Source organism: Dasypus novemcinctus, chromosome 7, assembly GCF_030445035.2.
Source record: "Dasypus novemcinctus isolate mDasNov1 chromosome 7, mDasNov1.1.hap2, whole genome shotgun sequence".
Lineage (NCBI taxonomy): Eukaryota > Metazoa > Chordata > Mammalia > Cingulata > Dasypodidae > Dasypus > Dasypus novemcinctus.
This window is the reverse complement of record NC_080679.1, coordinates 13,413,513-13,427,978: the sequence shown is the minus strand read 5'-3', so window position 1 is coordinate 13,427,978 and position 14,466 is coordinate 13,413,513. Positions and strand designations below refer to the sequence as shown.

Here is a 14,466-nt window from a genome sequence, read left to right as displayed (position 1 = left end):
TTTTAAAAAAGGACTTGTAAATACTGTTTTTTAGACAGTTCTACTTGTACTTTTTAAAAAAGCTAAAGTCTGCATTGTCTTCCAGTCTCACTGCCTTTTTGAACTTAACTGTATCTTACAAAGGGATGGAAAATCCATCCTGAGCCAGTTCAATGACGTGAAAATTCATACCATCTTAATTTTTTATGCTATCTGATGAGTAGATGAGCTAAGATTTTAGATTCTTAAAAGCACGTTTATTATGTATGAATACTGCAGTTTTCAATAAAGATTGATTTGTCTCGCCAAAAAAAAACTATAAAGCTCTTAGAACAATGCTGGGCACAGAGCAGCACATACATTTTTTCTGTTATTATTTTAGAACAGATTTTTTCCTGTGCTGAATTCCATTTTGTATCAAACGGTGCTAGTGTGTTTTTTGTTTTTAAAAACAACGTTGTGGCAAACTGGCTAATCTAACTGCTTTTTCTTTTTCTGTGTCCCAGTGTTTGGTTAAGAATCTTATGCAGTCCCAGAAAATAAAGGAGAGCTACAGGAGTTTCCTTTGCTCACACTTGACATCTCTCTTTTCCTCTTGGTTCCCCCTTCCATCCCTGCCTCTCTCCCTCCCTCTTTTTTGGGCACCAGGTAAGTGCATTCAGATCGTGGAGGATGAGGCCAGCTGTGGTCCCTGGGGCAGGACTGGGTGGTTGGGACCCCCTTGCCACGCCCACTGCTGAGCAGTTAGGGTCTGCCTAGCGAGCGGAGTGGAGAGTTTGCAGAGAAGAGTGTCCCCAGAGATGTCCTGTAAATAGTTTTCTGTGTTCTCCTTTCTTCCTGTGGGATAGGGTCATCAGGTGGGATAGGGAGAAGAGAGTAAAATTAAAATGCCTACCGAAGCCTTGTGCTGATCTCATTATATGAATAATTTCCTAGGGGCCAAAGAGCTGCCTTTCAAAACACTACCATTCAAGGATAAGGAGACCTTGAATCCAGCCCTCTATGTCTTTTATCTTGGGGACAGTGGCCTCAATGATTGGGCTTACCTTGGGTTACTTGGCTGTTCCTGCATAAAACACAGTTAAGCAGGCTTCATTGTAAGAGAGGTTGTATAATCAGCCAGGGAACCCCCTGCCTTGAACCGCAGTGGTTCAGGATATACTAGGTTAAAAACAATCACCCTAAAATGTGCTTCATGTGATTTTTTCATGGAGAGAGGTCTGTCAATGGGAAGGAGGATAAAATGGTTTGACCCTCCTCAATTTTGTGTATACCTGAGAGGAATGAAAGGGACGCTTTCCCTTGAGTTTGTGTTCACTACAAAAAGAGGAAGGTGTGCTCCTTTGGTATCAGAACTGTCTATGAGAATCTGAGACTGTATCTTCCAGTGGGTGAGATGGCACCCTGGTGGTTTTAGATGGTGCCACAACCAGCGGTAACTAATACTGAGTCTCTTCATGCATTCAAAACTACTCTTCAGCTTCTTTAAGGTGCCAGGCATTATTTTCTAAGTCCCGACAACCCAATGATAAACATTTGTTCAGTCGTTTGAAAGGTCACAGAGAGTCTCGGTTTGGAGCGGAAAGGTCTTGAGTGCCTCTCTTTTTAAGTGTGCTAATTTGTTAAGGAGCTGAGCAGGCTGCAGCTCGGAGACAGCAGCAAGTAGCCCATCTAGTTGGAATTTAATACCCTTGTTTTGTTTTCATTTATTTATTGGTGGCTTCCCTTATTTATCCATTCATTTAACAATAGTTATTGAAAGCTTATTGAGCAAAAGAGAGAACATCCATGTACCAGGCTAGTTTCAGGAGATGGAGAATTCCACGCTGGACAAAGCTGACAGGAGTCCCTGCACCCATGGAGCCTACATTCTAGAAGGAGAATAAAGTATGCAGTGTTTCCAGTGGTGATAAGGATTATAAAGCAAAAGAAAGCAGGGTGAGCGGAGTGATGAGAGAGCTGCTCTTTTATATGTTTAGGTGAGTCTTGACAGGTGGTAGACTTGCTTTCCATTTCCATTCTATGATATAACCCAGCACTTCTTTTTAAAATAAAATGTAAGTTAAAAACTGATTTCACTTAGGGAAAATTATGAGGAAATAATTCTTCAGCAAAATGGCACGTGCGTGAGTCACTGATATTTGGCAAGCATTGCCTGAAGGTGGAGGTTCTCATGGCCGCAGGTTAGAATCACCTGGGTGCTTTAAAAAAAATCCAGAAGCTCAAGCCATACCCTAGACTAATTGTTGCATGAGAATCGAATGACAGTGGGACCAGGAATTGGCCAAGAGACCACCCATCTACTATGTCCACAGGGAGTTTATTTCCTGGAGTAATAGAGCCAGAGAGGGTCCAGACTCAGGCATTGAGCAAGGCAGAAGGCAGGACTGAGGACCCAGGTAGGAAACTGGAGGCCGTGCACTGAAGGCTGTGCACTGACTGGTAAGATTCCAGCCCCTTTCAGCTGCCCAACTCCCTGCACACCTGTAATCTGGCTTTTAGATCCCTAGCGGGATCTCCTTCCCTGGACAAACAATGACTCAAGAAGAATGATTTACAAATAATGATGATCTATGGGTACCCTGTTGGAGAAGTTGGCTTTCTACCAGTAATAAGCACCAGTAAAACACACCCTTTGCCAAATCCTTCCTTGTTCATGAACATAGAGCTTTTTTGTTTTTAAAGATTTGTTTTTTCTTTGTTTCTCTCCCCTTCCCTCCTCCCCCTCAGTTGTCTGCTCTCTGTGTCCATTCGCTGTGTGTTCTTCTGTGTCCGCTTGTATTCTTGTCAGTGGCACTGGGAATCTGTGTCTTTTTTTGTTGCATCATTTTGCTGCATCAGCTCTCTGTGTGCAGCACCACTCCTGGGCAGGCTGCACTTTTTTGTGTGTGGGGCAGCTCTCCTTACAGGGAGTACTCCTTACATGTGGCTCTAAAAGCCAGATTACAGCACTCCTTGCACACATCAGCTCTGCATATGGGTTAGCTCAGCCTCCTGGACCTCCGTGCGGTGGGCGGATACTCTATCCATTGAGCCAAATCCACTTCCCAAACATAGAGCTTTTAATCAGCTTTTGGGTGCCTTAAAAAAAAAAAGTCGCCATTCATAGAAAACAGAACCAAACACATACACATGCATATAGAACAAAGGAACTCAGAGGAAATTGGGTCATTACAAAGATCATTTACAAGGGAACAGAAGAAAACTTCATAAAACTAGAGTTAGCAACATCAAGTGACTCCTGATATGATGCATGGAGAAGGGCACAACATATCTCTTACCCAAAATGCATAACATAAATTTACTCAGGAAGAAAGATTAAGCAAACCCTAACCAAGAGGCGTATTACAAAATAATTGACCAGTACTTTTAAAAAAACATGGAAAGTAGGTAAAAGAAAATTAGAGTTGAAATTCCCAGAGAGATATAAGATGATACCGCATCCGTGAAACAAGATCAAAGTACCATCAAATGGTGGGATATAGAACAAGATAGGGTTGGGATATTAAAAATATGATTGCTAAGCTGAAAAATTAAATGTAAGAGCTGGAACATTATGTTGAGGATTTCTCTCAGGAAGTTAAGCAAAAAGACCAACATGGACTATAGTAAAGAAAAGATAAAATCAGAGAATCAATCCAGTAGTTATAACATTTGGCTGAAAGAAGTGACAGAGAATATAGATAAAATGGAGGGAAGGGGAAAAAATGATGAATTAAACAATACATTAAAATTTTCCATCACTGAAAGCCATGCATCTCCTGATTAAAAGTGCCCTTTGTATGCCTAGGACAATGACTGAGCTAAGATTCCCACCAAAACACAACACTGTAAAGTTTCAGTATCCTGGAAATCAAGGGAAATGTCTAAAGGTTTCCATGGTAGGATGGTAGGGAGATAGAGATAAAATGAAAGGATCACAAATAAGAATGATACTGCTTATTTCAATAGCAATATCAGAAGCCAGAAGAGTGAGGCATTCGAAAATTATTTTCAATTAAGAGTTTTATACCTAGTCAAACTATCAATCAGTTATGGAGTAGAATAAAGGCATTATCCAACATACAATATCTCAAATTTTTGGCATCTGCATTCTCTCTCATGCAGGTACTAGAGGGTGTGGTCCACCTTCTTTTCAAAGAAGAAAACCAGGAATGGGAGCCAGAAAATAATGGATTCAAAGAAGAGAGAGGAGAGTAACTCCAAAGGTGAGGGCAAAGGTAAACCCTAGAAAACAGGTGTGTAATCACCCAGAGAGTGACCAGTCAATCAGTTCAGATTAGAGCAGGACTTTTGCACCAGGAGGCAGATAAAGGTTGAGAAAATGGTTACCAGAGGATAGAAAAATGGCAAACTCTGTTATGTAATGTTGAAATACTTGGTAAAATTGTCATTTATGGTAAATTTGATGCCAGAAAATGGGTGGATGATTCTCAGACAAAATGTCAAAAGCATGACTGCTTTCAGCTGTGTTTGATAAGGAACTAGAAGTTATGAGGTCAGAGAACAACTGGCCAAACTCAAGCAGAATTTAGAAGAAATATAGAGGGTTGGAAAATAAAAATGGAACAGTTTTCCTGGGTTGGAAAAAATGGAACATACCGCTTCCATCTCCTCTATTAGCAAAATATTCATACACTAAATAGCACTTGAGAACCAAGCACAAATCTAAGATGTTAATAATAAATGGCCTCAGGGTAAGCACCAAATCAAGAATTTTGAAAGGAATGAATTGGCTCCTAGCAGATCCTTTCACCTGCATTTAAAGGAATCTGAGTAAGCTTATGGGTATAGTTCAACAGTGGCCCTGATATGCCCAAAGTAGCAATGGTTGGGGAAGGTGGAAAGATTAAGAGATTGAGAGAAGTCTTGGAAATGATTGTGGTTGTGGCTTTTTAGACATGAACTGAACTGGAATCAAACAAATAGAAACCCCACAAAATTTTTCTGAGAATCGTATTGGCAAAAATGCTTCCAGCCTGGATAAGAAGACTAAGACTGTTTGAAATGTAAAAAGATATCTGGACCCCCAACTTTCCACAGGTGGGTAACAGGCTCAGAAAACTTCTTAGATACTCAAACAAGAGTACTTTCCAACACCTTCTTCAGACATGGTCAAGGAAGGTGATGGAAAAGGAATGCCAACCCTGGGAGCCGAGCCAAAAACTGTGGAGAAAAATGGACTGGGGTACCACTTCCAAACTAGGCCAGAGCCTAATAAAAGGAAATTTCCCACCCCCAGAATAAAGAAACCTCATCAATTTTGCCCAATGGGATTTCAGAATTGCTAGGGCACAGTGACTGCTGTGTGTCTCCCATTATTTACTTTTCAAATGAGAATATTTACTGCAGTCCTTTTCCCTTCCCACCCTGTTTGTAGGCTATGTGTCTTTTTAGTTCATTGGTCTCTTCAATAGAAGTAACATCAGGATCTGATGTAGATTATAGGGTCCTGGATTTCGAGACTGGTGCTGTGCTTGGAAAGACTTGGATATCTGGTGTGAGGATGAGCATATTTTGCATATGGAAGGTTGATGAATAATTTATTGACTCCAATACTTTGTCCCTTCTGTATCCACATCTTCATTATGATCTCATCAGCGGTATAGTGTTTTTCCTTGCCTTATGATTTTGGGCTTGGCCATGTGACTTGTTTACCCAATGGAAGGGAGAAATGACAGGGAGCTAGTTCTGAGCCTAGATTTTAAGAGGTCTTGTGTGCTTCTACTTGCTGTCTTGTACTTCTGCTGTTACTCTGAGCAGAGTTTTTCCTGGGTTGTGGCTGCCCTTTGGCCTGGGCTCCAGAGTGAACACATATGAGAGCAGAGGTGCCCCAGCTAACCCACAGATGGGCAGGGAGATGCAGAGTGGCCCTGGCCACTGCAGCCAGAAAGAGCCCCCTAGCCAAACCCAAGATCAAGATCAACTGAACCTCAGTTTACCTGCCAGCACTTGAGTGATCATAAATGAGTATTTGGTAAGCCACTGTTTTGGAGCATTTTTTTTTTTTTAACATAGCAAGAGATAACAATGCAGAAGGGTCAGAGGAGGGGCTACTTTGTCTTTTAGCACTACTTGACTTGACATCTTAAAACTATGTGTTACAGTACTTTGACAAAGAAAAAATCAACAAAGTACACATAATAAGCTGCAAAATGTTTTACATAGTTTTTAAAGCATATTTATAATGAGAGGTTTTAATATGTGTTGAAATATAAAAAATGAACATTTAAGCGGTACCCACAATTGTATTTACTTATGTAAAGATGCTACATGGTGCTTGTATCTCTTACCAAATGAGGGCAAAGTTGCTAAGGCTCTTTCTTCGGGGAGAATTTGGAGTGGAAAAAGGAATTGTGAGAGGGATCGATGAGGAAGGGGAGTGTTCTAGTCTGCTAGGCTGCTGAAAGCAGAAACCATAAAATGGGTTGGCTTTTACTGATGGGAATTTAGTAGCTTAAAAGTTTACAGTTTTGAGGCTGAGAAAAATGTCCAAATCAAGGCATCATCCAGGTGATGCTTTCTTCCCAAAGAACAGCTGCTGGATCCTTGGCTTGTCTGCCATGTGGCAAGGCACATGCGGTGTCTACTGGTCTCTCCCTTCTCTTCCAGGCTTCCTTGCTTTCTGTGGCGTTCTCTCTCTGTCTCTGCCTCTGTCTCTATCTCACTCTCTCTGTATTCATCCCGTTTATAAAGGACTCCAGTAAGAGGATTAAGACCCACCGTGGGCCACGCCTTACCTGAAGTAACCTCATCAAAGGCCCTACTTACAGTAGATTCACACCCACAGAAGTGGATTAGCTTTAAGAACTTAATTTTCTGGGGGCACATATAGTTTCAAACCACCACAGAGAACTCTTACTATTCAATAATAATTTTAAAAATACAATAATTAGGGCTGGTGAGAACGTGAAGAAATTAGAACACTAATACATTGTTGGTTGGAATGTAAAATAAATTGTCCAGCCACTTTGGAAAGCAGTTTGGCAAAAATTAAACACTGCATTGCCATATGACTCAGCAATTCTACTCCTAGAGATTTACCCAAGAGGGTTGAAAACATATGCTCATATGAAAAATTGCACACAAATATTCATGGCACGATTAGAAAAATCCACCAACTGATGAATGGATAAACAAGACGTGTATTCCATACAACGGAATATTATTTGGCACAGAAAAGAATGAAGTACTAATTCATGCTACAACATGGATGAACCTTGAAAACATTCTGCTGAGTGAAAGGAGCCGGAAACAAAAGATGGCATGTTAAATGATTCCATTTATATGAAGTGTCCAGAAAAGGCAAATCTATAGAGACAGAAAGTAGATTAGTGGTTGCCAAGGACTTAGGGGAAAGAGGAATGGTAAAAGGTGTGGACTTTCATTTGGAGGCGGTAAAAATGTTCTGGAATTAGATAGTGGTGATGGCAACTTTGTGACTATGCTAAATCCATTCAATTGTACACTTTAAAAGGGTGAAATTTATGGTATGAGATCTATATTTCAACAATCTGTTATTAAAAAAAAAAAAAGGCAGAGGGGAGATTTTTACCCAAAACCATAAGCATTGAAATAAGTCCAAAATAGGACCTGGAGGAAGGTACAGAAAATGAATCAGAAGCACATGCCGCAACCTGAGACTTGGCATCAGAAGAGATGAGTGAATCAGGAAAGGCAAGAAAGAGGTGCACAGATAAAACCAGGCCAAAAGAGCTTGTCCAAATGAGCAGCACATGCCTGTTCACAGGGATGGGTTTCCGTGTTCTCATCCTGGGCTTATTTAAAGGAACTGGGACAGGATACAACAGGTAGTCCATTTTCCTTGGGCAATGACCTTTTCTGGAGTGTTGGGATGAGCCTGTTCAAATAATTAATTCTAAACTGCCTAGCCATAAAGTCCCAAATCAGAGTACCTTGATACCATAAAGCTTTGCATCAGCATATACATCATGGCAGGAATGAGTTCCTAGCAACAAAATAATTTTCTTGACCAAGAATATGATTGCCCAGTGGAATGGAGATAAACAGCGAACTTTGAAGCTGATCCCCCATAGAGGTGGGGGGTCTCTGCTGACTGTAACTACCTCCTTCCATGCTCTTCAACTCCTTTCCATTCTATCTTTCTTTCCTCTTTAGGTCAGAATCCCTTGACTTCTCATACAGGGAAATATCAATCCCTGTATTGATATTTGATATCAATATCCCCACTGATCTCCCCACTTTGAGCCTCTTTTCTTTCCCAACCATTCTTCCCTTTCTTTTCCTGAAGATATAAAAAATTGTGAACTATTACCCACAGTGTTGAGGATTTAGTATGTACCCCACCAAAGACATGTTCGAGTCTTAATCTGTGTTCTTGTGGGGTGACCCCCTTTGTAAAGAGGACGTTTGAAGATGTTGTTACTACTTCATATGGGGTTTCATTGGTGGATAGGGTCTTCGGATTAGATGAAGCCAAACTGAATCAGGGTGGGCCTTAATCCATCTGGCTGAAAACCTTAAAAGAAGAGGAAATCTAGGCAGAGACACAGATGACAGAGCATGAGAAATAGAAGCCAGAAGGAGAAGCCAGGTGATGGAGAAAGAGATGCAAGCCAAGAAACCCAAGAATGATGGCAAGCCAGTGCCAGAAGGCTATAGATGGCCATTCAAGACTTCTAGCCTCCCAAACTGTAAGACAGTAACTACCCATGGTTGAAACTGAATTGGGTAGTATTTGTCATAGCAGCCCTGGGAAACTCAGACACACACAGAAAAGTTACAAAACGTTAAGTACCCTGTACAAGGTCACACAGCTAGAAATAGCAGAGTGGGATTTGACTCCTGGCCTGGAGCCCATACTCTCAACCCCTCTACCCCACTGCCTCTCTTGGCCACCCTTCATAACCAGAGTCCCGTCCCATGACACAGATCAGAGCTAATGACCCTGAGTGAAAGCAGGGGAGATGAGCTTTTTCAACAAAGGACCATAGGAAGGACCAGATTTATGGAGGCTATCTTAATTAGTTTTTAAAAGTTGGCAACAGTGGTGAAACGGAGGGGACTGGTCCAAGCTTATGGACTAGACACTGACCGATCTCATCATGAATTAAGCTGGTTACACAGTGGGAGGGCTGGTGGGTAGTTCCATCGCCACTGACCCACCATTGGTGTGTGCCCACTAATTAGAACAAAACTTGTGCTTCCCATAAACGTGGCAGTGTTCTTAGATTTTTACTTATTATTTCATTCAATCCTCACCACACCTCCACGAGATAGATATTAATACTATTAGGTCCCCCATTTTACAGGTGAGGAAACAGAGGCACAGACTGGCTAAGGAACTTGGGTAGATTCAGAGTGGCTCAGCTGGCTTTGAAGCCACGCAGTCTGGCTCTGGAGTCCCAGCACTTAACCACCAAATCACGCTTCCACTAATGAGGCAAACATTTCTAGGGAAAACAAGCTCACAAGCAGCACCCCCTAATTCTTGCAAGCAGTCTGCAGGACAGGTATGCTGATCTCCCTAACCAGGTGTTTAAAGACTGTCCCAGCTCACTGTCCCAGTGTTACCTCCTGCCTCATCCTTATATCAACAATAGTGCTGGCTAAGTGGGTTTACCCTGTTTCCAGAAAATGTTCATGCGTTTGTGTTTCCTTATGCTTTTTCCTTGGCCTGAAATCCCCTTCTACTTCTTATCGTAAGCTTTTATTTCATCATGACTCAACTCACTGCTAACACCTGCACAGTCACAGCTCTCAGGTCAAAATGTGTGCCCATGGAATTTGTGCACCTTTGGTGTTCTCCATAGAATTTCTCTGCTGTTTTGCCCACCCAGCATCTGTTCTCCCTTCTACTAACAGCACCCTGATTTTCCCTTGATGAGTCATGCTGGGTGTGGGTTGAGAAGCTTTATGGGATTCAATTTCATCCTAGAGGGTATTTTTTCTCTCCAACCTTAGAAATTGGTTTGGGAATGGACACGTGACCCAAACCAAGCCAATCACACCCAATCCCAACACTGTGGCTGCAACTATTGGGAGAAAGACATTCTCTGCACAAATTGCTAAGCTGGTTAGAACCAAGCCTCAAACTGCTGGCTGAAAACTTTTGCTACCTGAGGGGCCGCCGGAGCTACCTGAGATTCAAGTCAGCCCAGAGGCAACAGAGCCAGGAGTTGGAGGAACAAAGAAATAGTGTCTTCATGACCTCATTTGAGCAGCTGAATCTAGAAATGCTTTCCACAATCTACTTCTGTGCTTTTCCCTTGCATTCAAGGAAAGCAATGCGAGCCCTTGAGTCAGTTTGAGTTCTAATCCATGTGCAAGTGCAAGGATCCCGACTCACACCTGGCCCAGGTGCCCTGTATTAGGATTGATCACGTGGCTCTGTGTTCTAAGGCGATTCCCCACACGGCTCCAGGCTCAGCGCTGGCCTTCGGTGAAGCGTGCAGGTGCCTGGATGAACGACCCTGCATGCTGCAGGGCTCCTCTGGAGCACTGTCCCGATAGGCCTTGGAGAGCATCCTGGTTTGCTGATCTTATCCTCTCTACAGCCTTTCTGGAAATTGAGCTTGTCCTGATTGCCCACAGCGAAACAGTCACTGTGGGAAAGCACCTTTCCACTCGCTCAGTTCACAGCTGCAGCTTGTCTGTTTTTCTTTTTCACAGAAAAACTCCATCTTAGGGATCAGAAGGGTGAGCTGCTGTCACACAAAGTTTGCCTTAGGGCATTTTAAAATCCCTCACCTTCATCAGTAGATTCTATGTTCTGTTTACATTAAGCAGAAAACCCCAAAACATGAAAAATGTAGCAAGGATGGGATTGATAGGGAGCGATTTCCCAAAAGGGAGAAAAGAAAAAGTCTCAACATATAGGCCTTAGGTTTAGAATTTAAGTGGCCATCTATAAACAGGGACAGCCAGAGCAAAACTGTAAAGTAAATTGTGTCTTTGGAGCCCCACCCATTCCCAATTCCAGGCTCCCTCTCTCTCTCCCCATTGGTCCTCTCCAGGTGGCTTCTCGCTCGCCAGGACTCTGGGTTTAATTGGTTGGCTCATTCCAGCTGGGTCCCCTGTCCACCACCCCCCTTTGATGCTCAGACTGTTGAAAATTACATTCCTCATTCTCTCACCAAATCTGCCCACCTCCTGAGTCCCCAAGTCTTGGTGGCGCTCTTGTTCCTGGTCACCTGGCTAGAACAGGTCAATGATTAGGCCCCCTGGCCAGACTGGACCCCTCCTCCCACCCCCATTCTCTGAATATGGCCTGACGGTTTCCTACCTGTGTGCCTTGTGTCATGGAATTCTCTTTTCCTGGGATGTCTCACTGCCCCATCTTTTCCTATTGTCCTCCCCATACTTCAAGGTCATCCTGACCCTATTCTACCACTTAGCAGGGAGGGTTCTCTCCCTCCCTTGAACAGGTAGATACAAAGTCTGGTCTATACTGTCTCATGATACGTGTCCCATCCCAGCTCATGGAATAGCCATTCATCTTTGTGCTTCGTGCCCCCCTCTAGATTTTTCTTTAAAGGGCCACGTATTACTCCTCCTTGCAAAGCAGTGTAGAGAAGTGGTTATGGTCGTGGGCCCTGGAGCCTGGTGGCCTGGGCCTGAAGTCCTTCTCTGCCATTCACTGGCTGTGTGAATTTGGGCATTTTACTTAGCATTTCTGGTCTCATCTTCTGATAAAATGGGAATAATAGTGATACCTGCCTCGTTGGACTGCTGAGGTTGTTAAGTAAAATAATATATGTAAAGAGACCAAAATGGTGTCTGGCACAGAGTAGCTACTCACATGGTAACTGTCACCACCACCACCATCTCTCTCTCATTCATTCTCGTTCCTCGTTCATGGAATTTACATGGCCGACAGGAGCAGACACTGCTTTACAGTGATGAGTCAGATCAGGCCTCGTAACCTATCAGGTTACTCTTGGGGAGGAGGGAGCAGAGACAAGTAAATGAATGGATGATTGAATTTCAGATAGTGATAAATGCAGAAAAGTGATACATGGAAATGACAGGAGGGTGTGATAAGAGGGACCAAGAGGCTATGAGACAGTTTTTTTTTTATCTCTTGTACATGATATAGATTGTAGATGTCTTGCTTATTGCCCACGTTCAAAAAACATTTGAGGAAGATGCATAGCTGAATAAACAATGAGCTAAGACATGATTTATCCAAGGACTGTGTTTATTCTCATTGATTCTGGAATCCTGAGACTCTCTTATGCTTCAGTAGGTTTCAGACAGCTGACAGAAGGTAGAGTGGGAGGAGGATATTTTGAGGCAGGGGCCTCTTTCCTGCTCCCAACACACACACCCTCATTTCATATGTTTTCTTAGATATAAAGGCTTTCTTGTTCTCAGTCCCAGTCTGAGGAGATCTTCAAGTTCAGGTACTTGGTTCTGATAGAGTCTCACCGTGCCCCTTCCCACCCACCCTGGCTCTCACCTGCTGGGTGGCCAGGTGGAGTGAGAGAGCTCCTTTGTGGGCAGTGGAAGCAGGGTTGCCAGAGAGGTGTCCTTATTTATCTGACTTACTGCCACAGAGCCCAGTTAGCATGTGTACCTGGAGTGCTGGGCCGGCTTCACGCACGAGGGGTAGTATTAACCCCCTCCCCAACTGCAAAGTGCTCTCTGAACTTTTCTCCATGAGCCCTGGGGAGTTTATGTTTTGAGGGCATTTACAGCAGTTCTCACTATCCAGATGCCATTGGGAGGGACCACACTTCCAGCTGTGAGCCACTTTCCCAGCTCCTTAGTGGAGAGCAGGGACCGGAGGGACTGGGACACAGGACAGGGAAGTTTTGATGTAGGATGAATACATCAAGAACACGAGAGGCTCCCTGGTGTGATAGAGGCATCTTAGGTAGGGAAGGACATGTGGGACCTGAGCCCCTGGGCTTGGAGACAGAGGCCAAAGCCAGGAAAGAAAGCGTGTGTAAAGAGGGAGTAGAGATAAAGGAGCAGCCGAGACCAGCTTGGTCTGTGTCATGTGTCACCTACCTATGGTCCCTTCTGGGTGCTTGTAGGGAGGCGGCTTTCCCTGTTGAATGGATGGCTGAGTGATTCTGTGCAGGGAGCAGGCTCCTACTACCTTAGAGATTTGAGTGGCTTCAACTTTGATCTGACTTCACCACAGTGGTGATAGAATTGGCCTTTTCTCTGCTCTTGTGATGAACATGCATTTATGTCACTCATCTCGACCTATGGGGATGGTTGGAATAAGTAGCACTCCCTTGTCCCTGACCTGTACCTGTAGCTGCTCTGGGGGTAGGGCAGTAGGGAGACGGGCAGGTAAAGACAGTCTCTATTTTCAGATCATCTTCACTGGGAAGGTCAAGCAGGACCAGAAATTCCACCAGCCTCTTCCTCTCCCTTGCACACTGACCTCTCCCTGACTGACCTTGGGACCCACCCTGTCCCTTCTCCTGGACCTGGATTACAGACTAATCCTAGGCTAACTATTAAAGAGTGTTGGCATTTTGCAAGTTAACTTAGAGAATCTAAGCATCAATGCTGATCATCTAAGGCAGGGGTCAGCAAATTATAGCATGTGGACCAACGCCAGCCTGTCATTTTTTGGAAATAGAGTTTTGTTGGAATACAAAGCCCATTCCCTTACATATTATCTATGGCTGCTTTGGGGGATACAATGGCAGAGTTAAGTAGTTGTTACAGAAACTCCATGGCCTTCAGAGTTTAAAATGTTTGCCATTTACTTCCTTACAGACTTGTAGTTTACTAGGCTGTGAAAAGCAGATACCATGAAATGGGTTGGCTTTTAACAGTGGAATTTATTAGTTTGCTAACTTACAGTTTCAAGGTTGAGAAAAATGTCCAAATCAGGGCATCATCAGGTGATGCTTTCTTCCCAGAGACCAGCTGCTGGTGATCCTCGGCTCCTCTGTCACATGGCAAGACACATGGTGGCTTCTGCTGGTCTCTCCCTTCTCTTCCAGGTTTTGTTGCTTTCAGCTTCTGGCTTCTGTGCCTTTCTCTCTCTCTGCTCATTCATCCCATTTATGAAGGACTCCGCTAAAAGAATTAAGACTACCATGCACTACACCTTAACTGAAGTAAACTCATTTGAAACGCCCCTAAGCTTACACTCACAGGAATGGATTTGCTTTCAGAACCTGATTTTCTTGGGTACATACAATTTCAAACCACCACATGGTTTGCCAACACCTGACCCAGCTTAATTCTGCTGCCTCCCCTACAAGTGACCGTGCCATTCTTGAACACCTTCTGTGACAGAGAGTTCACTTACTAATACTCACTAGCTCTTTAATTCTAGGAGGTTCCTTCTTATGTTAAGCTGCATTAGTTTTTGTTTTGTTTTGTTTCCTACTAGTGTGGAAACCACAAAGTCAGAAAATGCCAAACCCCATTAATTTCTAATGGCAGAATGATAAACAACCTTAGAGATGAGTGGAAGAGAGCATTGGGGAGAAAGGGATAGAGCCTTTGAAGTGACTACCTGTCAGACCACAG

The 14,466-nt window shown here is 43.4% G+C and overlaps 1 long non-coding RNA gene across 4 annotated transcripts in view; it reads left to right on the top strand.

Moving 5' to 3' along the window:
• The window catches only part of LOC101415950 (uncharacterized), a 63,999-nt gene that overhangs the window by 12,034 nt on the left and 37,499 nt on the right, over window positions 1-14,466 (top strand). For 2 of the 4 annotated variants that reach the window (XR_009186449.2, XR_009186446.2), the window contains exons 3-4: window positions 4,087-4,187; window positions 4,879-5,022. This is a non-coding gene — a long non-coding RNA (uncharacterized lncRNA). Of the gene's footprint in view, window positions 1-1,731; window positions 1,959-4,086; window positions 4,188-4,878; window positions 5,023-14,466 lie in introns of all 4 variants that reach the window. The other 2 variants (XR_009186448.2, XR_009186447.2) reach the window with 2 other exon arrangements.